General features: G+C 41.0%; 1 protein-coding gene across 4 annotated transcripts in view; it reads right to left on the bottom strand.

The window, feature by feature from the left end:
* LOC123503748 (tyrosine-protein phosphatase 99A-like) overlaps positions 1 to 27972 on the bottom strand; it is a 783535-nt gene that overhangs the window by 452014 nt on the left and 303549 nt on the right. The window lies entirely within an intron of this gene.

The raw sequence follows: 27972 nt of genomic DNA, 5'->3' as shown, positions 1-27972 counted from the left end.
CACTGAGGCTTCGCTTTCGTGGAATTCGACCTGGTCAATTCCATCATCACGACGAGATGAGCTGAATTGGGGATGCAAGGCAGCCTCATCTTGTGTCTAGGGAGCTTCACAGTGGCAGTCCCTAGACGTTCGTTTCCAAGGAGCTCTCCTTCATCTGCCACTAGTACCTCTACCTCAGCCACGCGCCCCTCGCCCCACACCCCACCAGCCATTAGGATGAAACCTCTACGTTTCCAGGTATTGGAGGAACTGCGTGGGACTGCTATTGGAATCACCTTAGACTATGCTATTCCTGACCTTATTGGTCTCCATGGCTCCGTCAGACACATAGGAGAAACTAGCAGTTTTCAGGGATGTTATAATAAGTCATGATACACACACACACACACACACACACACACACACACACACACACACACACACACACACACACACACACACACACACACATTACCTTAGCGGGAGCGTGAGGAGAGAAATATCCCAGCTTCATCCATACACATTACTCCCGTGGTGAATTGCAATGTCGAGGTCCAAACGTTACACAATACATCTCTCCTGTTACTTACAAGATGATCCCTGGTCACTACACGCCCTTTCATTACTACGGGGAACAAAGAAGCAAGCAACTCTCGCCATCGCTTCCTTAAACTTCCTTAAACGGCAAAGGAAGAGAAAAGAGTAACAAAGCAAGTTCATTATCTCTTTTCCAAGATCCGACAGAAATGTTAATCTAGTTTCTACGACCTCCACACTGAATCTAGATCATGATTATTAATAGACACAGCCTCGTCCAATCTAATGTCAAAGTTAGTGTTTCGAACTCCTCCGTCGAAGTTGTTACAAACGTCATTCCTCAAGTAACATTTCCAGCAGTTACCAATTAAAATTTCCACTAGAGGGTCTTTCTGGTGAATATCAACTAATTGAAGTTAATTTAGTGCACATCTGTACATTTGATTACTCTAGGTTTTTATGTTGTCACGGTAATGGCTTTTCAATTTAGCAAATATTAATTTATAAACATTAGCATAAAAAGAGTTTTCCTAAAAACAAGATGGTTTTGATGATGATGATAATGATGATAGTAATGATAGTAGTACTAGTAGTAGTAGTAGAATTAATAATAATAATAATAATAATAATAATAATAATAATAATAATAATAATAATAATAATAATAATAATAATAATAATAATAATAATAATAATAATAATAATAATAATAATAATAATAATATACTACTAATAATAATATATAACTTTTTGTTATAACTACTGCTGCTACTACTACTACTAGTACTACTACTACAGGGCAGGGTGAACAGCGGTCTGTTGTTAGTTGCAGCAAAATGAATTAATTCTAATCATGTTTATCCACGAGAAAAATTAAATTTATGATGGTTAACTTTCCTGACGTTAATCACATGCCAGATTTGGGAGGTAATGGGAAAAATGACGAAACACCAATGAAATGCGTGACACAACAGCAGAGACTGAAATATGAAACCGTGACAAATTATATGCACGGTGAACTTTTTTTTTCAGTAAGGTGACCTGCAATACTAGCTTCCCTTCATTCATGGTCATTAGAGGAGCAACGTGGCGCGCTCACTCACTCATCATTACCATTCGTCGCTTCTTTTTTTTTCGTCTCAGTCTTACGTCCACAAATCTGCTGGCAATCTCCTTACAAAACTTGACAACTGGTGGATTCTAAAGAGATCATAAGACTTAAGCTTTACTGAAAACGCTAAACACACACACACACACACACACACACACACACACACACACACAGAGAGAGAGAGAGAGAGAGAGAGAGAGAGAGAGAGAGAGAGAGAGAGAGAGAGAGAGAGAGAGAGAGAGAGAGAGAGAGAGAGAGAGAGAGAGAGAGATTTTGTGAAAAGCTACAGTCGAAAAGGAATATGCATTTCATATCATCGAGTGGAGCAGCATTTCACGAAACTTATTTTCTAATTCATCGCAGGAAATATTATTATTACGCAACATGAGATGGTGTTGAAAGAAGGGCAAAAGAGAAACACAAGGGAACACAAAGAAAGAGTAAACAACAGTAGATATGTTCACGCAATTTCACACTCAAGACATGAAGAGTTTACTTATCAAAACCTCTAAACAACCGCAGGAACGAGAACAGAATTAAGGAAACCTTCCTGAACCTTACTATAAACATCACTTGTAACCGTAAGCACTGAAATGAAATAGATAGCAATGCCAGAATCTTACTTTTAATATCAAGACACTTTTTATTCGGAGGGAAGGAAAAAGTGTAATATTAACTTTGACACAGCTGAGGTGATGAGGAAGGAGAGACGTCTGGGAATATTTTCTGTCGGTATCTGTCAGTCACACCTGGTGGCAGACAACGCGAGGCAGGTGGCGGTGTCTGACGGGGCCGAGAAGTGAATCTGCTCCCTTCCTCTCCCAACACTCCCTCCCAGCAGCCTGCCTGACATGGCAGAGAGCAAGGCGGGCACGGTGTCACTGAGGCAGGATCGTGATAAGAGCACGGAAGGGAGGTGAGGTGTGGAGTGCCATGCGTGATGTTTTGAAGTATTTTTGCCTTGAGTGTGAGCTGAGTTCTTAAGTTCAAGTTTCCATAAAAAATACTATATTTTTATACGCTGCTTAATACCACAGTCACGAGGAAACTAACCACCCGCACTCTCTTCCCGTGTGCGTTATGCTTTTCCTCAATCCTAAGTCCTCTAATCCACTGACAATCTCCTTACAAAACCTGACTATTCTCGACAGATCAAGGGGCTCAGCACAACGAAAGTGGAAGCAGAAGGTTACTAACTTCCGAGCATGAATGTACTGCCTTACGGTTTGGAGATGTGATGTAGACTAGTTCATTTACTGGAGGACTGAAAAACTCACATCAAAACTTGCTTTTATCGTAGTATGGAAGTCATGTGACGAAGCATAAGGCTATAATCAGTCAAAATAGTTTCAACAAATATATCTATTGTGGTTAATAATACACCCGTCTGTCTCAGCTTTGCATGGTGAATCTTTCCTAAAGTAAACACTTTCAGCAGAACTATGAACATTAAAAATTCAGTAGTGTGGCCCTAGTTTTATTATATTCCGGATGCTAATGGAGGATTTCATCAAGTTTAGAAGGACACTTTCACGATCAAAGAGTTTCATTCATATGGAGTTAGTAATACGTTACCGTTTAATATTCATTCGTCCTATTTTGATTAATAACAAAAGAACTTAAAGATGATGGTTTGAAACGCTCTGTATGGAAGCAAATGAGTCAAAAGGACACATAATGGTATTTATTGTAGCATCTAATAGCTTTCTGATTAAATGACGACTTCAAATCCCTATGGAGAGAGAGAGAGAGAGAGAGAGAGAGAGAGAGAGAGAGAGAGAGAGAGAGAGAGAGAGAGAGAGAGAGAGAGAGAGAGAGAGAGAGAGAGAGAGAGAGAGAGAGAGAGAGAGAGAGAGAGAGAGAGAGAGAGAGAGTGTGTGTGTGTGTGTGTGTGTGTGTGTGTGTGTGTGTGTGTGTGTGTGTGTGTGTGTGTGTGTGTGTGTGTGTGTGTGTGTGTGTGTGTGTGTGTGTGTGTGTGTGTGTCCAGAAAACGTTGGCTTCTGAAATGACTCAACGGATCGCTTAACATAATATTTTCAGAACTTTTACTGGAGGCGATCAAAGAAACAAATGGCAACGTAACTTATTCAGTGTCCTCGCGGCGCCATTCATCTCACTTACCCGGAACTGAGACAGACCCAAAGTAACGGTGACACTAAAAAATCGGTAAAGTTAAATGATATGAAAATGTTATTAAATGAAAAAAATATCTCTCCCTCTCCCTCTCTCTCTCTCTCTCTCTGATCGTTCTAAGGCTAGTATTCTTAAATGCTTTGCTCTTTCACCATCACTACTTTTCAAAAGCTTTATTTAGTTGAAGATGTTCATGTTTTTAAGAGTGTTTTTATGGTTCCCGTGATGGACTGACAAGATTTCTAGATTATTATCAAGAGAAATTGTCTTGAAAATCCAGCTATTTTTCTCTGTGGCCTAGGAATACAGGCGTGAGAATCTAGCAGCAGCAGTACCTATCAAGACAAACACCAGTTATTTATCACCCAGTGGCTCCTCCTTCCTGATTCCTTACCTCAATGATTCACCTCGCCGGGATAAGCAGGCTGGGAGCTTACTTCATGCTATACATTCACCGCCGTCGCGTGATGCATCAGCAAAATAAAACGTCTTATATTTGTTTGTGTGTGTTTGTCAGGTGCCGCCTTTCATTCTTCCCTTTCCTCTTACGAGTTAGTTTCGTAAAAATAAATTTCCTTACTTGCTTTTACTGCCCTCAATCTTTTTGCTTTATATGAGACAGATTAAAAAGCATGATGTATGACAAAAAAGATAATGAAATTCAACAAGTCTGCTACTGTTCGTTCTTCCTTTGCGTTCCTTTGTATTCCTTCACGATTCTTTGATAGAGTATCTCACATTCCGAGAAAAGTGTCTTAAATAAAACAGAAACGTCTAACTGAATCACGTAGCTTTCCCTTGAGTAAACATTTACTGTCCCAGCTTTGAGAAAAGAAAACCCTCAAATCAGGAGCCCACCAAGGCGGGCTCAGCGGAGCGGGATAAACGAAAAGTTTGGGACGACGCTGCTGCCAAATTTACCATTTCCAGCGTAGCTTTTGTGGGTGTGTCTGGAGGCTAAACAACGGCAATACGATACAGTGAGCGAGGCCAGCAGCTGCTTTGAGGATTATCGTTTTTCTGTATTGTTACTCTGGGAACGTGCGAATTTTCCCTTGTACTCTCATACTCTCTCGTCAAATGAATGTACAAATGAAGTATAGCAGATAACAGCGTTTGATATATTTTTCTGTTTGAATACTGCCTTTTTACAACATGACAGTTTGTATATAGCTATCCAACGTTTTGATAAATTCATGAGTGCAACCACAGATTAACCCGATGAATGTATAAACATGAATATAAAAGAGAAAACCATTATCAGATCGCGTCACGCCGCCATCAATGTTACCACCATTGTTACAAATTTTTACCAACACCATCACTAATGTTACTACTGCTACTTCTACGACTACCACCATCACTACTACCATTACTATTATACAACTACTTTTGTTGTTGCTGCTGTTACTATTACTAATTTTACTACTACTACTTCTACTACTACTACTACTACTACTATTACTACTGCTGCTGCTACTGCTACTACTACTACTATATCTACTACTACTACTTCTACTACTATTACTACTACTACTACTACTACTACTACTACTACTACTACTACTGTTACTACTACTACTACTACTACTACTACTACTACTACTACTTTTGCTACTACTTCTATAATCATTACCACTATATTACTACTACTACTACTACTACTACTGCTTTTACTGCTGTTACTACGACTGCTACTAATACTACTACTGCTGCTGCTACTACTACTACTACTACTACTACTACTACTACTACTACTACTACTACTACTACTACTACTAAACCCACCGCGACAGCAACAACACCACTACGCAACTCGTCCAACCAAGCACCATCCCTGAGATAACTTCCTTCCCGTGCGCCATGTTTACCATCAATAACACAAGGATGGCTACAGACTCATTAGCGGTGAGTGAGAGCTTCATCCTGGCCATGCTGAGATTCTAATACACAAAAAGTCTAGTAAAGAATAACAGAATTTACCTGAAAAACGTAGAAGAGTATATGAAATTGAATTAATGTATATCTCAATCATTTCTTGTTGTTGACTTCTTTCAGGAATTAATTTGGGAACTCATGTTATTTATGGTAAATGGACACGCCCACCAATCTTTAATGAGGAAGTGAATTACATCCACCACAGCATTCTATTTTCTCTTGCTCTGCTGACGACACAAAGCTCGCCATTGTATTAGCAATCCACTGAAAATACAAGGGACATCGGCGCTCGTTAAGTAAGTCGGAGATAGATCATTAATATAAATTGCGTTCCTGTGATAGATACAGACCTACCGACACCCACAAGCACACACACACGCACACACACACACACACACACACACACACACACACACACACACACACACACACACACACACACACACACACAATTCTCACCATCCTTTCTAATATTTATGTAAACCTAAATTATTCTACTTCGTTGAGTCACTGCTACCAGAACCACCACCACCACCACCACCACCATCACCAGCACCACCACCACGACTCGCTGCCAAAACAGACGGACAAGTGAAAACAAGTCACCCTGGAGTAAAAGTCGCCTTGTTCCGCCACCAACCCTTTTCCTTCCCCCAACGCAACGCACCACTATTTTTCCCCTTTTTTATATATATACAATGCTTCGAGAAAAAGCTATTTAATCTATATATCAGGCAGGATAATGTCACATCAGGAACAATGTGCCTAACGTGAGTGTGGTGCTGGTAGCGCGCTTTGGGTATAGTCTTTTTTATGTAAGAGGGGAAACTGACTAAGGGCAACATGAAACGAATAAAAAAAGGTCCACATAGTAGCCAGTCCCCTTGCAGATCCGAGAGGTTTAGCCAAAAGAATGTCTTGAAGTCATAGGATGCTGGAATACAGAAGAAGATAGGGTGTTCCAGAGTTTACCAGAGAAGGGTATAAATGATTGAGAGTACTGGTTACTTGGGTGTGTTGCTTGGATAGGCATTAATCTTGGTATTTTTGTGTAATAATGTATCAAATAGAGAGAGAGAGAGAGAGAGAGAGAGAGAGAGAGAGAGTTGGATATATGATAAAATGAGCTAGCATTGATTGTCTCTCTCTCTCTCTCTCTCTCTCTCTCTCTCTCTCTCTCTCTACACGTTTAGTACAGTCCAGTAAGCAATTTAAAGTTTTAACACAGCAACCAAACTGAGACCAAACTGAAGATCCGAGGCAACAGCTGGTGTTCGAGCAGGAGGAGAAGTAGTTCCTGTCTTATTCTGGAGGGAGACATTGCAAACTGAACACTGCGTCTGCCTTTGAGTGATCCAGGGCGAGGCAGCCGTGTGTAACCGTATAATAGAGACAAGCACAAAAGCATTACAGTATTTTATAGAACTCAGAGGAAAATTTATAAATGTGTTTAATCCACAACTTTTATTTTTCTTTTTCTTGACGTGCAGTGAGGGGTCTGGCATGATTTTTAAACAAACACACACACACACAAACACACACACACACACACACACACACACACACACACACACACACACACACACACACGTACACGCATACACGCACACGCTCACACATATCTCTCAACACGTCCCAATTATCCATAACGAGGCGACACGCAAGCAGCTAATATGACATCGTTATTACTCGTGTGACACCTCATTACACAACGCCGGACCTGCCACGGCTACCTCTTTTATTTTCCACCTCCCTGTCCATCCTGCCTTTCCTTCCGCGAAAGCTGTTATTTGTCCACCCACGTCAGCGGTTCAGGAAGTATTTTTTAATGGCGGGATTCATCAAGATCTCGAGTGAAAGGAAGGATCCAAGAGAGTATTATGGGTGCGACTGGCAGGATGACCAACGATGTTCAAGCGAGAAACCTGTAATCCCGTTCTCATTAGCGTGTGGAATCGAGTATACGTGTGGTGCTGTGGGATCAGGTACGAGGCGAGGCGTGCATAAAAGAAGGTAATTGTTAGCAGTGGTAGTGGGCTGAACAAAGGTTAACACGTCACTACTCTGGTCTTTGCCGCGTTCTGTCATGTTGTGTTAGTTGTTGTAAAAAGTCTGTTGATTTTCTGGAGCAAAGTTTATGAGTCTTTATTCTTCTTTCATTTTTTGTGTGTGTTTACAATAGTGTGTGTTGTTATACCACCACGTGGACTAAAGATTGACCGGGTTTTGATTCATGGCCAGCTTTTTCATATGACGTAACTGCAACTAACGAATATGTGATCTATGTATGCATATACATTTATTATGACATTTTGCTAAATATTTAGCATTTTGTCTCTCTCTCTCTCTCTCTCTCTCTCTCTCTCTCTCTCTCTCTCTCTCTCTCTGTCCTCAGCAAAATCCTCCAAAAATTCTGGAATCCATAATCAGAGATTAACTTTCCTAAGGTTCTTAACTTTTCTTTTTTGTGGGGTAAACTCACTTATTGCAGACTTAACCACACTCAAGGCGATACTCTCCATCCAACATGGTCCAATGATATTTCGTTTTTCTTTTCCTTAAAAAGGTCAAAGTTTAGAAGTTAATGTTTCTATACACGTCAGAAAGAAAATATTGACCTTAATATACGAATATTTTTTCCATAAGAGGGCCATTAGCTAAGGCCAACAAAAGAGCGAAAGAAAAAGTCTATAGAAATGGGAGGAGGAAAGAGAAGAAGGACTTATCAATACCCAGGTCACTCTTAAACAAGGTTACGAGTTAACATCCAGACAAGACTAGAATGGAGAAACCAATTCCATCAAGACGGTAACTCTGTGACAGAAGTAGGTCAAGCCTAGCGGGTCGTCGGGTCGTTATAGTTATAAATGGCAGTTTGAGGTCATCATACATTGAGTCCTGCTAACACTGCGGCGGTGTTTGGTCGCGTTGGGAGGAGGGAGAGAGGGACTCCGAGGCATAGTGTACGGCTGCCGATTGCAAAGAGGCGCCGGGGAAACTCACAAATATCAAGAATGTCTGTCTTCACTGAGGGTGTCACGGGTGCCTGTGGGAACTGAGAGCACGTCAAGGAGCGCCAGGGAGTTGCAGGGAACCGTCAATGGGTGTCAGGGTAAAAGGTGTGGTGGTGGGTCGGGCGGGCGAGCAAAGATGGCTGTCATGGGGGACGTGGGTATGAGGGGAGGGGTTTTCTAGTGGCATCAGGAATGTTTGGAGCAGACAGGGTGTACTGGGAGTGGCGTGGAGAGTCAGTGTTACCAATGATCAGACTGCCTCGCTAGCACACTCCACGCCATTTCCTTTGTCTGCCACTCTTGGACTTGCGAATGCCAAGTGTAAAATGGATAGTTTTATGTTCGATTTAGTGATTAATGCACGACCAAAATTCTGATACTTATGCTGGCTGTATTGAACCATCCCTAAAGCACCGCCACATTACTCAAGTTAAGTAATCCAGGATTTCTTCGGACAAACATTAGGATCAGTTTGTCCAGCGTGGAAATACCGCTGCGTGGAGAGACAGTATCACGGAGAGTCGGCTTACAAAACTTATAAGTAATACTACAAACACTATCTTATATGGTGTTGAATCTATGTAGCAGCCACAGGAACTTACAGCCAGCCAGCAGAGGGCGGTTCAGGACGTGTGAGGAGGACAAGTGGTCTGGGTCCTTTCCCGAGCCTCGCCGGATCGATAATCTCGTTCATTTTGTGGCGTCGACCCAGATTTTATATTTCACACAACTGCATACCAAAGAGTCTACATGAATCTTTCAAACCCAAATGTATGTCTTGTGTATTTTTAGATCTGCTGGAAGAACATTGTTATATTCTGTCATTTATATCATCTTGTAATGATATAAGAAGTTCATTTATTTCACATTATGCATTTCTCTATGGGTGATATAAACCGACATGTACAAACAACGTCAGAATAAAGGGAATGGAGAATGTTCATGTTACTTGCCTTCCAATTTGAAAACAGTCAACAACATATTTCAATAAATGCAATATGACTCGCTAACCACTACTGTTTCATTACTCATGCTCTTACTGAAGCTATAGCCAGCTTGTCTTCCTCCCCTCATCCTCCTCCCTCCTTCCCTCTCTCCCGTTCTCTAACTCCAATAGTTCTAGTGCACAAAACTGATATACACTTGCGTTTCTATTCTGTTCGTCCATTTTTAGAATGTTAGTCAACCAATATTTCAATTATTCTCTCCACTGAACTGGTAAACCTTTGAAAATACAACTTTATATTTTTTCTTCTTCCCTCAGTTTCCACACTTTCAAGAGCAGCCCTAGGTGACGCACGAAATTCATATAAACATTTTCTTTTTCAATGGTCAGGAGGCTTGATCAGAATTTCGCACGTGTAATACTTGAGAAATATGAATTAGTATAAAAAAATGATCTTACAGTTTTCCTAAGACGGAGACACTTAGATCCTACAAGATGAGCCGTTCAGTCCTCAATATCACTATGTGCGTAAAGAAGAAAGATATTACTATTTGCTTTTCTGCTCCTAAGACAATTTTCCAAAGCCAACACCATTTAGTATCTACACAATACTTTAGTTGGTAGAGATTTCCTTCGACAACGATATTCAGACATGATGAACCTTCGACCATCATAGCATTACCAAGCATGGAGAAAAATATTAGTGTCTTCATGACAGCGTGATTTTCATTCTCTACCTTTCTTTTCGTGTGTGTAAAGTTTTTCTCTATATTCTAAAACTCATATTTCATCTGGCCTCGTGGCACAGCAGACATATAAGAATACAGCTGTCAAATTTCGTAATGTGTGCAGATTGTAACATTTCTAACTACTATTGGGAGATATTTTTACCTTGAGATTTGTGTACGATTATACCATTTTATTGACATTAGGAAGGGTCCATGAAGGTCAGAAGATTGATGGCCACAGTCTTCACTATTTCAATCCCCTATATAAGTTTCTCAATCTGTATTAAATCACTAAATAGTAAGCAAAATGCATAAGGAAACGCGTCTTGATGCTCAAGGGGTTAGGATAAGTGTTCTATAAAGCTTTAAGAATCCCCAACTTTTATAAAATATTCAGGTATGTGACAGCAGTGACTAATGAAAACACACCTTGGAGGCTTGGTGACCTAAGACCTGACGTGGTGAATCCTTAAATATTCCACGCGACATTGAAGGAAACCAATATATCTTGCTTCTCTTTCCCTATGAACCTTAATCCTGAGAAACTGACTTTTAAATAAACTAAAAGACCTTAAGGGGTAAGAAAAATAGGTGTCTGGGGGACGATATTAAGAAAAGACCTGTTATATATACTATCAGAGACATTAACTAAAAAAAAAAAACACATATATAATAATGCTTTCAAATCAAAACAAATCAAAAGGAAGACTATCTATAATGCGACCCAAAGACATATATGCCTTCCAAAAACATATACCCCAAAAAATTATCTAAAAATTTATAATACTTGAAAATTAGCTCATTAAAATACGTACATACAAGAGTTGCCAACAAAACTATACCCATAAACATAACGCAATGACTTAAAAAAAAAAACAATAACGTATATAACGATCCCTCAAGTCACTCCATCATAACCCAACCTCTCCAGGAAAATAATTAGCCACTTTCCTTGCCAGTTTACCGCGACTCCTAAAAACCCCGGCGTTACGGTCTGCTAACGGAGAATATTGCCAAAAGTGCTCAGACTTGGGTGATGAAACTTTACTAACGGCCTTTACACCACCTCTCGCTAGGTCATGAAGGTTCAGAGGGGACGAGCAGCCTCCCTAACACCACCACGTCTTGCATTACTCGATAAAGCAGTGAGACAAAGATAGACAAAAACTTCGTTACCATCTCGAGAGACAAAGGCATAGGAATTCTAATGCTTCCATAAGCCAGACGTGACAAGATCGGTGAAGAAAGCAGACAGGAAAGCAAGCACACAGTCAGGCAGGCAAGCAGGATGTGGTGAAGGGTGAGGTTCAATGTCAGGGCGCAAGGTGGCGTGCGTGACCACAGTACAGAGACAGGTTCGCATGTGGCACCCTGATTCGCTGCGGCGCCGTCAACATAAGCGCCTTCCTTCCAGCGTGATGGGTGCTGATGGAGGCAGAAAAACGAGAGAGAGAGAGAGAGAGAGAGAGAGAGAGAGAGAGAGAGAGAGAGAGAGAGAGAGAGAGAGAGAGAGAGATTTTTTTTTTTTTTTTTTACATTCTATGATTCACATTCAGAGTGAAGAAAACTTGCATTCTCTTTCCCTCTTTTGTAATGTTGTTTGGTTTGTCTGTCTGCCTATCTCTCTGTCTCCTGCCTCTGTCGCTCTCTCTCTCTCTCTCTCTCTCTCTCTGTGTGTGTGTGTGTGTGTGTGTGTGTGTAATTCACTGTTTGTTTGATCTGCTGCAGTCTCTGACGAGACAGCCAGACGTTACCCTACGGAACGAGCTCAGAGCTCATTATTTCCGATCTTGTGATAGGCCTGAGACCAGGCACACACCACACACCGGGATAACAAGGTCACAACTCGTCAAAGGAGACACACCCAAATAACTCCACCCGGCCAGGGAATCGAACCCCGGTCCTCTGGCTTGTGAAGCCAGCGCTCTAACCACTGAGCTACCGGGCCGTGTGTGTGTGTGTGTGTGTGTGTGTGTGTGTGTGTGTGTTTGTTTGTGTGTGTGTGTGTGTGTGTGTGTGTGTGTGTGTGTGTGTGTGTGTGTGTGTGTGTGTGTGTGTGTGTGTGTGTGTGTGTGTGTGTGTGTTTCACTGCTTGATCTGTTGCAGTCTCTGACGTCTCTCTCTCTCTCTCTCTCTCTCTCTCTGTGTGTGTGTGTGTGTGTGTGTGTGTGTGTGTGTGTGTGTGTGTGTGTGTGTGTGTGTGTGTGTGTACTGTATAGCATTTTCAATAGATGTGACATTTAAAATACACATCATCATTATCATAGAAGCAAAACGTTCGCATGAATAACACATGATGCACCAAACAGTGAAGCCGTTGCCGTTTAGTCTCATGCTCCTACAAAACGAACCCAACTTACACCAGCGTTTGACGACGTATAAAATGCATTGCGTACTTACGATAAAACATAAAGGAAATGTATTAGAAAAAGAATAATATCATAAGCATTTTTAATATACAATGCATTGCTGAAATATTAACACTTTATCTTTAGTGTGTGGAAACAGCTTACAATATGCATTACTCAACCACTTCTCGCTACCCTAACACTGCCAGCTCTTCCTTGACAAGCATATCATACCTAAAACAAAACAAAAAAGAGAAAAAATAAAATAGAAAAGACAAAATATATGACGTGCACGGCTCAGGGGAAGTTTATCTGGAAGTTGGGGATTATTTTCCTTCACCAGAAAACAATAAAGCAGAACGGTAAAGTCAGCATCATCCGACTGTGCGTACGCGATAAAAAAAAAAAAAAAAAAAATGAAATAAAACAAAACAAAATAAAATATTACGCTCGTATACACTTCTGGAGCATAAAAAAAAATAAAATCAGTGCAAGAGAATATGTACTTTGATCTATTTAATATATCACGCTTTGTATTTCTTATTCTTGGAAGCACTCGTTTTGTTCAGTTTAAACCTTGAAACTGACGTGAAATTGACAAATAACTAAAGCTCAGAAAACAAAAGGTATCTCTCTCTCTCTCTCTCTCTCTCTCTCTCTCTCTCTCTCTCTCTCTCTCTCTCTCTCTCTCTCTCTGACAGATACAAAACATCTATAAAAATGAAATACTATTAAAAGATGAATCGTGCAGCGTATATTATTGTCTATGAAAGGGTAGACAGCTCCTTCTATTTCCTTTCCCAGTAAATCTCGCACCGTAATCTGTCTTATTTCCAGTATTGCTGTAGGGTAAGAGTTACAGTCACTCGCCGGGATCTATCTTCAGTACTGTTGCGCGAGGAAGAACACAGTAGAAAGAAACAAAGTGCAATCAGGCAGTCAATCTCTCTTCGACATGCCAGAAACCAGCGTTGTTTTTCCACAGCACTTTGATTACTGTTGCAGGATGTGAATCAAGTGAAGGTAAAAGGGAAATTATTGGTGCCTCTTAAACTGTGGCCAGCCAGTTCCTTTCCTTTCCTGGTCCATCTTTCTTAGTCACGATGGCTTTCACTATCTCTAGCAGTAATTCTTGTGATCTCATTTTGTACATATTTTTGGTAAGACACAACCTGATTTAACCACTTCAGTACTACGCCGCGTTTTCATATTCATTCTGGTTATTATTTTGGATATTTTATACAGCTTCAGAAACTGATGTGGGGATCAAAACAGTGAAGATTCTAGCCATTAATCTTTTGATTTAAATAAACTCTTCTTGATTCAAGTAAAATCTTCTAACCATACCCAAATATAATCGTAAAGTGCGTCTCAATACTAAAAGGGTTAAATACCAAATGTAGAATACGAGACAGAAGAATATAGACTAACTTTCATTCGCATTACCTCTCCTCTTATTCTCTCCTGTCAGACACCAGCGCTGGCTCTCTACAAAACTCCCAATAACATCTGAATTACAAGAATGCAGAAATAAGTCAGTGCTGCTGCTTCGTCTAAATAAAATAACACCCAGCTGACCCGTTTCTTCCCTTTCCTTTCCTAATTCATCACGCCGCGTCGTGTATTTACCAAGACTAACTGGTAACTGGCATAGTGTCTTACTCCAGAACAGTTGCATGCTATGAGCGAGGAGAAGGAATACAGAAACCAGTGTTGCCTCGTGAATATAAACGCACATAGTCTTCCCTTTCTCTCTGAGCGTCATGCATTCATCACGACTTTCGCTAACTGGGATATCATCTTCTGTACAGCTCCGAGATATAAAAGCAAGAATACACAAAGAAATCAGACTGCCCTCGTCTAGAAAGAAAAAAAACACTACACGCACTCTTATCCATCCTTTTCTTTGCCAGTTCATCTTCCCCCGTCATGTATTTATCAAGGGTTTCACTCACTGGCATGCTAACTCCCAATATCGTAAATCTGCGCCGCGGTGCTGTAAATTGCGCGCCTTGTCCAGCGGAGGGTCTTTATGGTGCACTTAAAAGAAATTATACTCAGGAGGGTGCCTGGAGTGGGGGGCAGTGTGGATGAATGACGGATGAATGCACCGCCATCACAAGCACCACCAGCTCTTACTCTCTCTCTCACCAACCACCAGCGAGGACTGACTGTTGCTTACTTTGAGTGGCAATAACTTGTGAATGCAACTTCGATATGTGAGTACAGCAGTCTCAACATTTCCAAATTCCGCAGCGAAAGTTAGAACGACCAGATATTAAATACAAACACACATAAAGAAACTCCCTCCCTCGCATACATACATACAGGAAGAGTCAAGCGTCAAGAAGGAAGGAAGGCAGGCGTGTGGGAGGGGTGGATGGAGGAGGGAAGTGAGATGGAGGGGCAAAAACCAAGTGCCTAGAGTGATTTATTTCTTGACTCTCTCAGTGAGGTACATTTCCACTCTTTGGCGACGTTTCAATTCCTGAGAGAGAGAGAGAGAGAGAGAGAGAGAGAGAGAGAGAGAGAGAGAGAGAGAGAGAGAGAGAGAGAGAGAGAGAGAGAGAGAGAGAGAGAGTTATCTGAATATACAAGACAAAATTTTCTCGTCGTAAACATAATTAATAGTACTTCCTCTGAGTGTGTGTGTGTGTGTGTGTGTGTGTGTGTGTGTGTGTGTGTGTGTGTGTGTTTACCCACCTACATTATAATCACATTTCGCAAACTTAAGAAATCATAATAGCCTTTTTTTATCATCTCCATTTGCATTACTCGATATATTCAATTCCTCCCTTTAATACCTATAAGGGGGTTTCAATTTCATCTTTTCTTTAATTTAGATTTATAACATATTTTTAGAGAAGTTAGATTTTTTTTTGTATGTCAGCTAAATTGTATCCATTGTCTGTTTCGTCGTCTTCCTGTGACCCCTCCACCCTCAAGGTCCGTATTCTGAAACACTTCCCCGCCGCTCCTCCACTATTCTCAAAGGGCTCTAGTTAAAATGACACTTTTTTTTAAGGATGTTTTGTAACTCTAGTGACATGTTAACTACTTTTCTGTATTATCAACAGAAAAAATACTCTTGAGAACTCGGCTAATAGTCTCTGTAGTCTTTGAAAACAGTCTTGGTGACAGAGAGAGCGTATCTGAATAACTCTCTCTCTCTCTCTCTCTCTCTCTCTGGCCATCAGCATATTATGAGGTATCGATCGCACACCCACTCGCTTCCTCTCACTCTCATCCTCTCCTCCCCGCCTATTCCTCCCCTCCCCTCACTTAACAGCACCAAGTTCACCCACAACTGTTCCATCCTGGTCACCCTCTATATGTCTTCCCGCCTCACTCCTATATAGAAGACTTACACCAGATATATCAGCTTTCCTATCTCCTTCAGAAGGCCATTTTTCACTCGTTTCACATCCATTTTTCGCCTTTCCTCACTCTATCCATCGTGCGAGCTAAGGATTTCTGGTTTGGCTGGCTGGTTGGCTGGCTGGCTGGCTGGCTGGCTGGCTGATTGGGGAAATGTGTGTGTGTGTGTGTGTGTGTGTGTGTGTGTGTGTGTGTGTGTGTGTGTGTGTGTGTGTGTGTGTGTGTGTGTGTGTGTGTGTGTGTGTGTGTTTGTGTGTTTTCGGTGATTATTTTTTTTTTTTACTTCATTGCACAATTGGTAACAGTTTTAATGTCTTTTATTTAAGCCTTGTTTGTTCTCTCTTCTCTCCTTTATTTTTTTCCGTACCATATGTCCTTACCGGTTGTTTTTCCTTATTCAGAGAAGAGAAAATGTTTCCTGCCGACTGGTTTCCTAACAAGGTAGGTAAAATCTCTTTTCCTACCGCGTCCCGAGGATATAGGAAGAAGAGAGCATCATTTCAATTAATTGTTTTAAAAGGAGCTTTGCAAAATGTCTCCCTCGTCCCTCACTGCAAGCTTTGTGTTTTTTGCCGTATCGCTTTCATTGCCTCTGTGCTCCGTGTGAGGTTTTATGCGGCGGTGAGAACAAACGTTATATGTTGAGTCATCCTGTAGATAGCGTCATTCACTTAGAGAGAGAGAGAGAGAGAGAGAGAGAGAGAGAGAGAGAGAGAGAGAGAGAGAGAGAGAGAGAGAGAGAGAGAGAGAGAGAGAGAGAGAGAGAGAGAGAGAGAGAGAGAGAGAGAGAGAGAGAGAGAGAGAGAGAGAGAGAGAATGAGTTTCTTGTAGTAAATATAATCAGAGAGAGAGAGAGAGAGAGAGAGAGAGAGAGAGAGAGAGAGAGAGAGAGAGAGAGAGAGAGAGAGAGAGAGAGAGAGAGAGAGAGAGAGAGAGAGAGAGAGAGAGAGAGAGAGAGAGAGAGAGAGAGAGAGAGAGAGAGAGAGAGAGAGAGAGAGAGAGAGAGAGAGAGAGAGAGAGAGAGAGAGAGAGAGAGAGAGAGAGAGAGAGAGAGAGAGAGAGAGAGAGAGAGAGAGAGAGAGAGAGAGAGAGCATCTGCCCCACGCCTCCACGGGATGGTCCGAAAAAGATATTTAGGATTCCATTATTGACAATTTAGTGTGTACTTCATTATTTATTGGGCGTATTTTAAAATGGTGAAATGCACTGCCTTCACTGCTGCTTTACTGCGGGAAAAACGAGGCTTGTGTATTGAAAGTATTAAAATTTACTTATTCATACCCAAACGAGTGGCGGAGAAGGTTCATAAAAAGTGTGTTTGCGTGTGTGTGAGTGCGCGTGCGTGTGTGTGCGTGTACTGACAAGAATACAATACACGCACCAAAATACACGCTAATTTTGCGACGGCATTTAAACGAAAACAAACACAACAGGTATGTACCATTACGCTCATGTGAGAACGTCGCAAATCCGGCCGTTTTTCCATGGCGTAAAAAAGGGGACGTGGAAGAGGAGGAGGAGAGGGAAGAGGAGTAGGAGGTGGCCCCAGACCATCCAGCGCGCCCCCTTGGCTGACGGTGACAGCTCCAATTTAACCGTTCCCTCTTTTCCCCGGAGCAACGACTTCCCAGCGGCGGTGACGGGCTGCTGCTAAAAGAGAGCATGGCGTGGCTCCAATCCAATCTTGTCCCTCGAGTCCTCCCAGCTTAAGCACTTCACTGCCACAATGGTTTATTTCTCGCCCCCAAATTAATACAATAGTCTGTCTACTCTAAAATGGCTCCTGGATTTAAAACCTTATTGATAACGTAGTAGATTATTGATAACATAATGGATTTGATGTGAATAATACTTGTTTTCTGTTGGTCAATGCACTTATTACAAGGATAGTTCACGGTTTTCCTAAAGATCTGCATTTCCTGGGACATCATTTGAACTGAGATCCAGGAGCCACTTTTGAGTAGACAGACTATAGGATGGTGTTTGGGTAATTATTGGTAACTTTGATCGTGGATAGATACCAGTTTACGTTTCCTCTCACAAAAAGGATGTCCGCTTCACAGTTTTAAGCTTGAATTGCATTCCTCGTCTAACTTTCATGATACGAGTGAATGCACTTTAATAATCTCACGGATCAGTGTCTATAAATATTATACGAGTAGTCATTTTGTCCACGATACAAAAGGACAATAAAGGAACGGCATGATTCTAAATAGCTACTCTATTAAAATGAGCAAAATGTGTGTGTGTGTGTGTGTGTGTGTGTGTGTGTGTGTGTGTGTGTGTGTGTGTGTGTGTGTAGGTAGGTAAGTAGGTATCCACATGAGACTCTTGCCATTAATGTAACAATTAATGTAAAAATAATGTAAAAATAAGGAGGGAAGAGGATCAATAAAACCGCCTCCTCACTTGTAGATGAGCGGGTTTAAGGTCGTGGAATACCTCATGCCAAACAGGTTCTGGCGGCCCTGTGCATCAGGTCAGCGCTGAGATGAAAAGAAATATGCAAAGGCGCTTCCAAACAACTCACCTTATTGAAGTAAACAGGAAATTGGATTTTCTAAAGAATTTTCAGAAAAGCGAAGTGTAACAGATTTTATGACAAACCTTGTAATGTGGTAGTGTCAACAAGATGTATGGCTCGATCTTCCTCAAAAGAAACGATGGAAAACCAAGAAAATTAGGTACAGTTTATTCCTCTCAAGTGTCTATACTCTATAGTATATCCGGTGTGTGTGTGTGTGTGTGTGTGTGTGTGTGTGTGTGTGTGTGTGTGTGTGTGTGTGTGTGTGTGTGTGTGTGTGTGTGTAATTCGTAATTCACCTCCTCGGTCGGCTGCTGGTCACCCAGCCAGTCTTCCTCATTACGGAGCAAGATCAGAGCTCATAGACCGATCTTCGGGTAGGACTGAGACTTTGTGTGTGTGCGTGCTCGCAAGCTCGCGTGCGTCATATCATTAAAAAAAAAAAAAGATAATTACAACAATAATAACAATAACAATAACAATAATAACAATAATGTTAATGTTAATAATGATCATGATTATAATAATAATAATAATAATAATAATAATAATAATAATAATGATAATAATAATAATAATAATAATAATAATAATAATAATAATAATAATAATAGTAATAATAATAGTAATAATAATACTAATGATAATAATTATAATAATCATCATAATAATAATAATAATAATAATAATAATAATAATAATAATAATAAATAATGATAATGATAATTATTATCATCATAATCATCAATGCTGTTTTTATTATGAATATTTTCAGTGATAAAATGAATTTTTGCGCATTGAATAAAAATGACTGGAAATTATAATTCAGAACGGATATTACAAGCCCGGCTTCCACTCAAGAGCTTGTATATACTAATCACTATACATATATATATATATATATATATATATATATATATATATATATATATATATATATATATATATATATATATATATATATATATATATATATATATATATATATATATATATATCGATTTTATACCGTTAAAACTCTCTCTCTCTCGCCTCTAATCAAGCCAACAGGGAGGCAGATGTGGTAAACATTGATCAAAAGGGTCCTGCAACTTTCCTGTGGAACCAACACTGAAACATTTAGAAATAACTGGTGTCCTTATACGTTAAGTTTATGACATGTTTTATTGAAAGATCATCACATTTTCATAAATTAGAGCAACAAATTTCCCGCAACGGAACAAGAGATGAGAATTCAATTACACAAAAAGATCAACACATACATATTTTTTCCACTAAATGAAAAGTTGATCTTGTCAGTGTGGAACTATCTCCATGAAAAACACATAACACAATACAATTTTTTTGAAAGGAAGGAGCAAACAGAAATGAAGCGAAACAAAAAGTGATAAAAAAAAAAAAAGAATGGTTGGATGAACTGTAATGTCAGTAGTCGTTTGATTTTATGGAAGTTACGTGTACACAGGAGGAAACTTCACCATCGTGCAGAATACAAATATTTCATCCTTTTCTGAAATATTACACCATAACTTTACAATTGAGATTTTTAACCACCATAACATTTGAAACATTTGCAATGAATATACTTTCATTGCCTCAAAAAACATGTTATTTCAATTTTCCTAGAATCTTTTAACTAGAAAATACGTTTACATTGTCAGTGAACAGTAAACATGAGGAAATGTGCACGTATCACCACTGCACAGCTGTAAAGACCTTCTCGTCACTAGCACTGTGCATTAATATCACTATCAACTCCTGACAGAATTTATTATGATAATCTTCTACATCAAACGGCTTTATCATATTTTCTAATTATTTCTTTCTATATACATTTCTTTATAAAAGTGACGATGTGTATGTATGCATCTTTTTTTTTTATTTGAATGCATATGAGTGTTCATGTAAGTCTTTCCAGTATTTTGCCTATTCTAATGCAAGTTACGTTGCTGAAATAATGACAATAAGTTACTCTATAGAAGTGAAGCAATATTTCTAGACATATTAATATCATTGTTGTTATTGTTGTTGTTACTGTTGTTGTTCATTAAGCTTACCGAACAGGTTGTAAGAATTTGTTACTTTTTGTATATTTCTAAACATAATTGCTAGAATGATTGAAACACGTTAGCTATGACGAGAATAGATGAGACGAGTCTGGCGCTGGTGCGGTGATGTTAAAAACAACAAATATACAAAGAAAGATACGGGAGGAAAACTGTTCACCACACACAAACACTAGTACAACTCTCTCTCTCTCTCTCTCTCTCTCTCTCTCTCTCTCTCTCTCTATCACACCTGAATATTTTTTGGGGGGCAAGCGTTAATGTGAGCGCCAAAAAGCAGGTGTAACTAGTGGGCAGCCATTACCCTTCGTCAGCCGCCATGCACACTACGCACGCTGAAACCCTGCGTATAAACACCGCACATTTTATTTTTAGATCCTCCCTGCACGGTCTGTCCACCTCCCCCTGACCCCTCACCCTCCCAGACTCACACGGTAAAGAGAGGGGGGAGACGGGAAGGACACTGAGGGGGGAGTAGGCCACAGTATTTACGGGTGGGTAACCTTATTAGTCTGGTGCAGTGCGTTGGTGGGTGTATGGTAATGTCCTGCTCGCTTGCATCCCCAGCTCGGCCCTTGTCACCTCTCGCCGGGCGTGGACAGAGGTGGCAGTGGTCATGTTAGTGGTTATAGTAGTTGTGTTAGGTGGAGTAGTAGTGGCGGCTGTGGTGGTGTAATCGGTAATGTGTGGTGGTGTTGGTTGTAAAGGGATAGTGGTGTTTGATGCTATGAGGTCTTGTTTGCTTGTCGTGTACGTTGTTGGAGCCAAGCATGACGGCTGTGGTGGTGCAGGAAGCAGGAAAATAGTTATCTCTTCAAATAACACACACACACACACACACACACACACACACACACACACACACACACACACACACACACACACACACACACACACTAGTTAAAAGGTTGAGAATCGCCCACACTAAGACTGCAAAGTGATGAACAAGCACCTATTATCGTATTTGGGAACAGGACATTTGGGGAAAAGACGGGAGAGAGGGCTCGGTACAAGGTTAGGCTCAGAGACGTCAATCGAACAGCTCCTTGTTTTCTTAACCCTATCAATAAAGGAACACATTCTTTGCTATATGATTAGACCATTTTATTGACATTACGAAGGGTCTATGGAGGTCAGAAGATTAATGGCCAGTCTTTACTATTTCAATCCCCCATAAAAGTTACTGAAGCTGTATAAAATCACCACACAGTAAACAGAATGAATATGAAAACGCGTCATGGTACTGAAGGAGTTCAACGCTTCGCTCTCGTCTCAGGACTATCATCAGAGGCGGCAGGAAGGAGATTAGTTCTTTAGAGAGTATTTTACCGACGATGGTGCGGATTCCTTGTCCATCTATCATAAAATAATCAATAACTTTCATAAGAACCTATTAATATAACAAACAGGACAATAAAATGTTAAGGAATAAGATCTATAGATGATTAATAACGTCTCTCTCTCTCTCTCTCTCTCTCTCTCTCTCTCTCTCTCTCTCTCTCTCTCTCTCTCTCTGTGTGTGTGTGTGTGTGTGTGTGTGTGTGTGTGTGTGTGTGTGTGTGTGTGTGTGTGTGTGTGTGTGTGTGTGTGTGTAATAATAATAATAATATACGGTTTATTAATTTGGCAGTGCAACAAAAAATTTACACTGAAAATGTACAGGTGGGGACATTAAAACAATGAAATGCTTAACCTAGCTATGAATCTAACTTAACCAAGAATTCACTTATTGATTTATTTATTTATTTATGGCTCGCACCATAGTGTGTGTGTGTGTGTGTGTGTGTGTGTGTGTGTGTGTGTGTGTGTGTGTGTGTGTGTGTGTGTGTGTGTGTGTGTGTGTGTGTGTGTGTGTGTGTGTGTGAGGCTAATAGCTGGCGATCAGGTGTGTGTGGCTGGGTGTGTGTGAGACTAATAGCTGGGGATCAGGAATCAAACGCGACACCCCTAATACGTACTGCGGCGAACTATTGTAACGCCTGGACACTCACGTCAAGGGTCATAAGATCATCCCCGAAGAATAACATACCACTCAATACCACGACAAAGCAGTAAGACACCCCCCAACCCCCAAGCAGTACCAGCAACCCCGCACCGCACACCTCCAAGACAGACCGCCTCCCTGCACCCTTGACCGCCTCTGATGAATAATACATTGGTCAAGAACAGATTTTCTTTGTCCCTTGGTTTGATTAATGTCTTCACGCCACTGTTTCGATCGCCTCCCACTCGTCCTCGTCCAGACATCTATAGCGAGCTGGTGCACTGTGAATGAACAAAACGTATTATTCTTTTTCTTGATGTGATTTTTTTTAAACTTTTGTGGTTCTCTCTCTCTCTCTCTCTCTCTCTCTCTCTCTCTCTGTTTTAGTTTATATTTTTATGTAGCCATATGTGATAACTAAAGAAGACATGCATCTGGAACCATTGTAATTCATGTCTTTATTGTGGATGGATAATAATAAACCTGAATCTGAATCTCTCTCTCTCTCTCTCTCTCTCTCTCTCTCTCTCTCTCTCTCTCTCTCTCTCTCTCTCTCTCTCTCTCTCTCTCTGTTTTCTATCCTTCGCCATTATTCCTCTTTTGCTTTCCTCTTCCTTCCTTCTACCGTCTCGTCCTTCCCTTCCTTCGCCGCCTCTCTCCCGCTCCTTTGCACGTAATTAAAGTCAATATTATCTTCAATATATGCAAAGCGCCGCACTGCATCCCTGGTCTGCGGCGAGGCGAGAATCTAGATACCACAGCCGCTGCAGACTCGGATAGCGGCAAGGATGAGCATCTTACATAGACCTTACAACCAGAGAGACAGTGCGCTTACCTACATGACTGCACTTTCAAGGCCTGAGATTGCTGAAGTGAGTGTTCTGATAATATGAAGCCCAGATGAAGAGGATAATGAGGAGTTTTAGTGAGGAAACTCCCACGTGAAGCAATGAGGTTAAGAAAATAATGTGATTTCTGAATTGGAGGAGGAATAAAGATGTGTGAGGTAGTAATATCGGTAGAGGTGAGGATTATAACAATGAGTGATGTAAGGATAACTGTGGGAGCTGGTTAGTTCTGGAAATGGGGAGTTGGTTAATTTTGGGGAGGAGATTAATAAAAGTATGAACGAGCATTCTTATGATACCAATAATCCTGAGTCAATTGTGGTAGTAGTAGTAGTAGTAGTAGTAGTAGTAGTAGTAGTAGTAGTAGTAGTAGTAGTAGTAGTAACATCAACAAAATAAATGAATAAGTGAATAAATAAGTAAATAAATAATAATAAAGATTCACGTACTATTTAATAAGGCCAGTAATAACCACCACCTTATCATTAACACTGTCCTTATTTACGAGCCACCTTTTGTACATTTGCCTGGCACTACGGTGCAATAAATCAATCAAATCAATTCAAATCAACACACACACACACACACACACACACACACACACACACACACACACACACACACACACACACACACACACAAGGAAGCATCGAAAAGAAATTATTCACGCTGACTAGAAGCATTCCAATTACTGCAATTAGAGGAATACTATAATTATCAATCACCTCCCTCATTTGCCAGTCAGGTTATTATTAAGGTGCTGGAATGATTGCTCCTGAAGCGACTGACTGCCTTACTGACTGACTGACTGACTGACTGCCTGACTGCCTGACTGACTGACTAACTGACTGACTGCTTGACTGCTCTTTATATCAGCAGGTGTAATGAGCAAAGGACAGACATACACACAGACGCCTTTCCCACACAAACATACACATGCAAATAAAAACACACGCACACGAGTTTATTTCTGGATCTAATACTGCTCACTTAGCAGCAATTGTAGTAGTAGTAGTAGTAGTAGTAGTAGTAGTAGTAGTAGTAGTAGTAGTAGTAGTAGTAGTAGTAGTAGTAGTAGTAGTAGTAGTAGTAGTAGTAGTAGTAGTAGTAGTAGTAGCAGCAGTAGTAGTTGTTGTAATAGTGGTAACAGTAGCAGTAGCATTAGTAGTAGAAATTGTACAGTAGTAGTAGTAGTAGTAGTAGTAGTAGTAGTAGTAGTAGTAGTAGTAGTAGTAGTAGTAGTAGTAGTAGTAGTAGTAGCAGCAGTTTAACGAGTAATGTAATGAATAGTGTTATTTGTGTACTAAACCTTCTGCAAGTATAGAGCAATGTGCAGACACCGCCTTCAATGGACCACCGTTGTCTTTGGTGTCTTGATGTAATAAGACTTGTATCGCATTTGTGGAAACCGCTTACAGGAGATTGTTACTGTGATGAGAGAGAGAGAGAGAGAGAGAGAGAGAGAGAGAGAGAGAGAGAGAGAGAGAGAGAGAGAGAGAGAGAGAGAGAGAGAGAGAGAGAGAGAGAGAGAGAGAGAGAGAGAGAGAGAGAGAGAGAGAGAGAGAGAGAGAGAGAGAGAGAGAGACTGTTATATGTACAAGGATAAATGTATAAATAAGTACTAAACTCATTTACTAAAGAGATAAGTGTTTTCCTAAGGCGATATAAACAACCAGGTAAACATACAGACAGGTACGCACGCAACCTGACGCAACCTCCAGCAAGACGCAAGGAGGAAAACAAGTCGACGCGGACAAAGAACACGAGATTACCGACATTGACAATCCTCTGTTTCCGCGCAATGGGGAGTCTCCTCAGAGAAGCACCACCACTCTCCTGGTTTAATACGGAGGACATTGGATTTCTCTGCGCTTCCTTATGCCATTTTATCTCCTTACGTCTATTTGCACTTAAGTATATATTGTGGAGCTCCGAAGACACCGAAATCCTTAAAGTAAATACGAGTTGTGAAAATTTAAGAGAGTGTGGCAGGGCGGGCAGGTCTTGGCGGGTTTCTTGGTCTCTCGCTTCTAGAAATGGCGGACAAAATTCCTCTCCATAGCAGTGCAAGCAATCCATCGGGGAAAGAGACGGTAGTATTCAGTCTAACGGATATCGCTCCCTGGAGTTTGGACACTTCGAAAAGTGGTTTTAAACTCGAGGGAGCAGCAGAGGTCGAGCTAAAGTTCCTCGCACCAGGGTGAGAGAGGAAGAGTGAGGTAGGGGCCGGAGAAAAGAAGTGTGCGTGGGAGGAAAGGTTGAAAAAGAGTAATGTAACAAGAAAGAAAATCAGAACTTAACCTAATTAAGCCTAACCTTCTCTAACATATCACGTATCCACACCAGGCGGAAACAAGACACTCACACTGATAAATAAAGATGCGAGCTTGAGAACATACACTTGGTAACACGGTAAAGTGCTTCCTTCCCTCCCTTCCCTCATAAACCTCTTGGTGGCAACGTTCACAATTTTTTCTTCCCTGCGCCTCCTCTAATCTTCAGGCCACCGCTTCCTTCCTGCAACCACAAGCAGGGAGTGTCTGGGGCGGGCGCCGACGAACGAGGCAACATCTCAGTGTTGTACAAACACTGCAGCGGCGTCGGCAATCGTGGCATGTATCCAACACCGCTTCGTTTGCTACACACCAATTTAGAGGGGGAAAGTTTGCCGCAAACGAGCGGTTGGAGGGCCCGAGGGGAAGATCTGCTGGATGCGATGCTTTCCCGCGAGCGACCTACGAGCTGAAGGGACAAGACAGTGGCGCCACCAGGTAAACAACGAGGCGGGGAGACCAGGAGGAGTACAGGGGAGGAGGAAAGGGAGAGACAATGCTGAGACGATGGAACACGCATACAAAGAGCCCTTCCAGGAGTTCCATACATGAGACGGAGGGAAAGAGGATATTATTAAACGATCCCATTCTGTTCTGTCGTGTAGTAGAGCGTCGCACTCACACTGAAATTCGTTTGGATGATTAAACTTTTTTTGGGGTTGATCTATCGGGTGAGGTGTTCGTGGGAGATTTTACTGTAGAGAACTAGTGATCTGTACCTTATTCATTATGTCCTACGCTACTTAATTACGCGGATTCTAAGACATGTGTGACATTAATATGTTTACGACTGACAGAGAGAGAGAGAGAGAGAGAGAGAGAGAGAGAGAGAGAGAGAGAGAGAGAGAGAGAGAGAGAGAGAGAGAGAGAGAGAGAGAGAGAAAGTAAACCAACAAAATGAAAACACATAAATAAATTCACAGTGCACAATATTTTCCAAAGCACACACACAGACACACACACACACACACACACACACACACACACACACACACACACACACACACACACACACACACACATAAAAAAATTGGATGCAACGTATTCATGTCCCCCTTTTGGAAGATTTTCATTCATTTCCGCAGGACTGATTTTATAGAAAGATTTCGAACAACCTTTTTCAAATCATTCCTCTCTGGAGTGTGCGTTGAGGAAGGGGCGTGGGGGGGTGAGGGAGTGAAGGGATGGATGTGGGAGGGAAGGAGACTGAAGGGGCGGACAGGGATGGGCAGTGAAGGTGGGAAGGGCGAGAGATGAGGTTAAAACTACATGGTGCATATTCCAAGTAGTAAGCGGGGTCAAGTAAAGTGTGTGTGTGTGTGTGTGTGTGTGTGTGTGTGTGTGTGTGTGTGTGTGTGTGTGTGTGTGTGTGTGTGTGTGTGTGTGTGTGTGTGTGTGTGTGTGTGTGTGTGTGGTGAGTGAGTGAGTGAGTGAGTGAGTGAGTGAGTGAGTGAGTGAGTGAGTGAGTGACTGACTGACTGACTGACTGACTGACTGACTGACTGACTGACTGAGAGAGAGAGAGAGAGAGAGAGAGAGAGAGAGAGAGAGAGAGAGAGAGAGAGAGAGAGAGAGAGAGAGAGAGAGAGAGAGAGAGCAAGCATGACAACTCACCACGTACGATAGTTTCCTGTTATTTCATCTTCGGTACGTCGGAAACATTTTAAACACGCCCTAATGAGAACACTGTCCGGTTTCTCTTCATCTACAGCGGACCCAATTACGTTTTCTAATAATACCTTTAATTAAATTTTCATGAATCACGATTTTTTCCTTCTATTCATCAGCATTAAATTATTCCTCTTTTTCATTAGCACACTTTTTTTTTCTCTATATTACTTTGAATAATGCCACTACACGAGAAAAAAAAAAGTATAATTTAGTACTGTGAGATTACAAATATCTTTCATTAACAAAAATCGTGTGAAGAACAACACTGAAGAACACAAGAGAAACTACAACATTCTAAGGCAAGAAATATAATAGTAAAAACAGCAGTATCTGTGGTGGATGAGGCGGAGTTAACAGTCTAAGTAGATGAATCTTTCACCTAACGAGCCACCTCAGATCCCGCCGAGATGAGATAATGAAGCTCGCAGGGAGGT

Source organism: Portunus trituberculatus, chromosome 14 (genome assembly GCF_017591435.1).
Source record: "Portunus trituberculatus isolate SZX2019 chromosome 14, ASM1759143v1, whole genome shotgun sequence".
Lineage (NCBI taxonomy): Eukaryota > Metazoa > Arthropoda > Malacostraca > Decapoda > Portunidae > Portunus > Portunus trituberculatus.
This window is presented reverse-complemented; position numbering and strand designations above follow the sequence as displayed.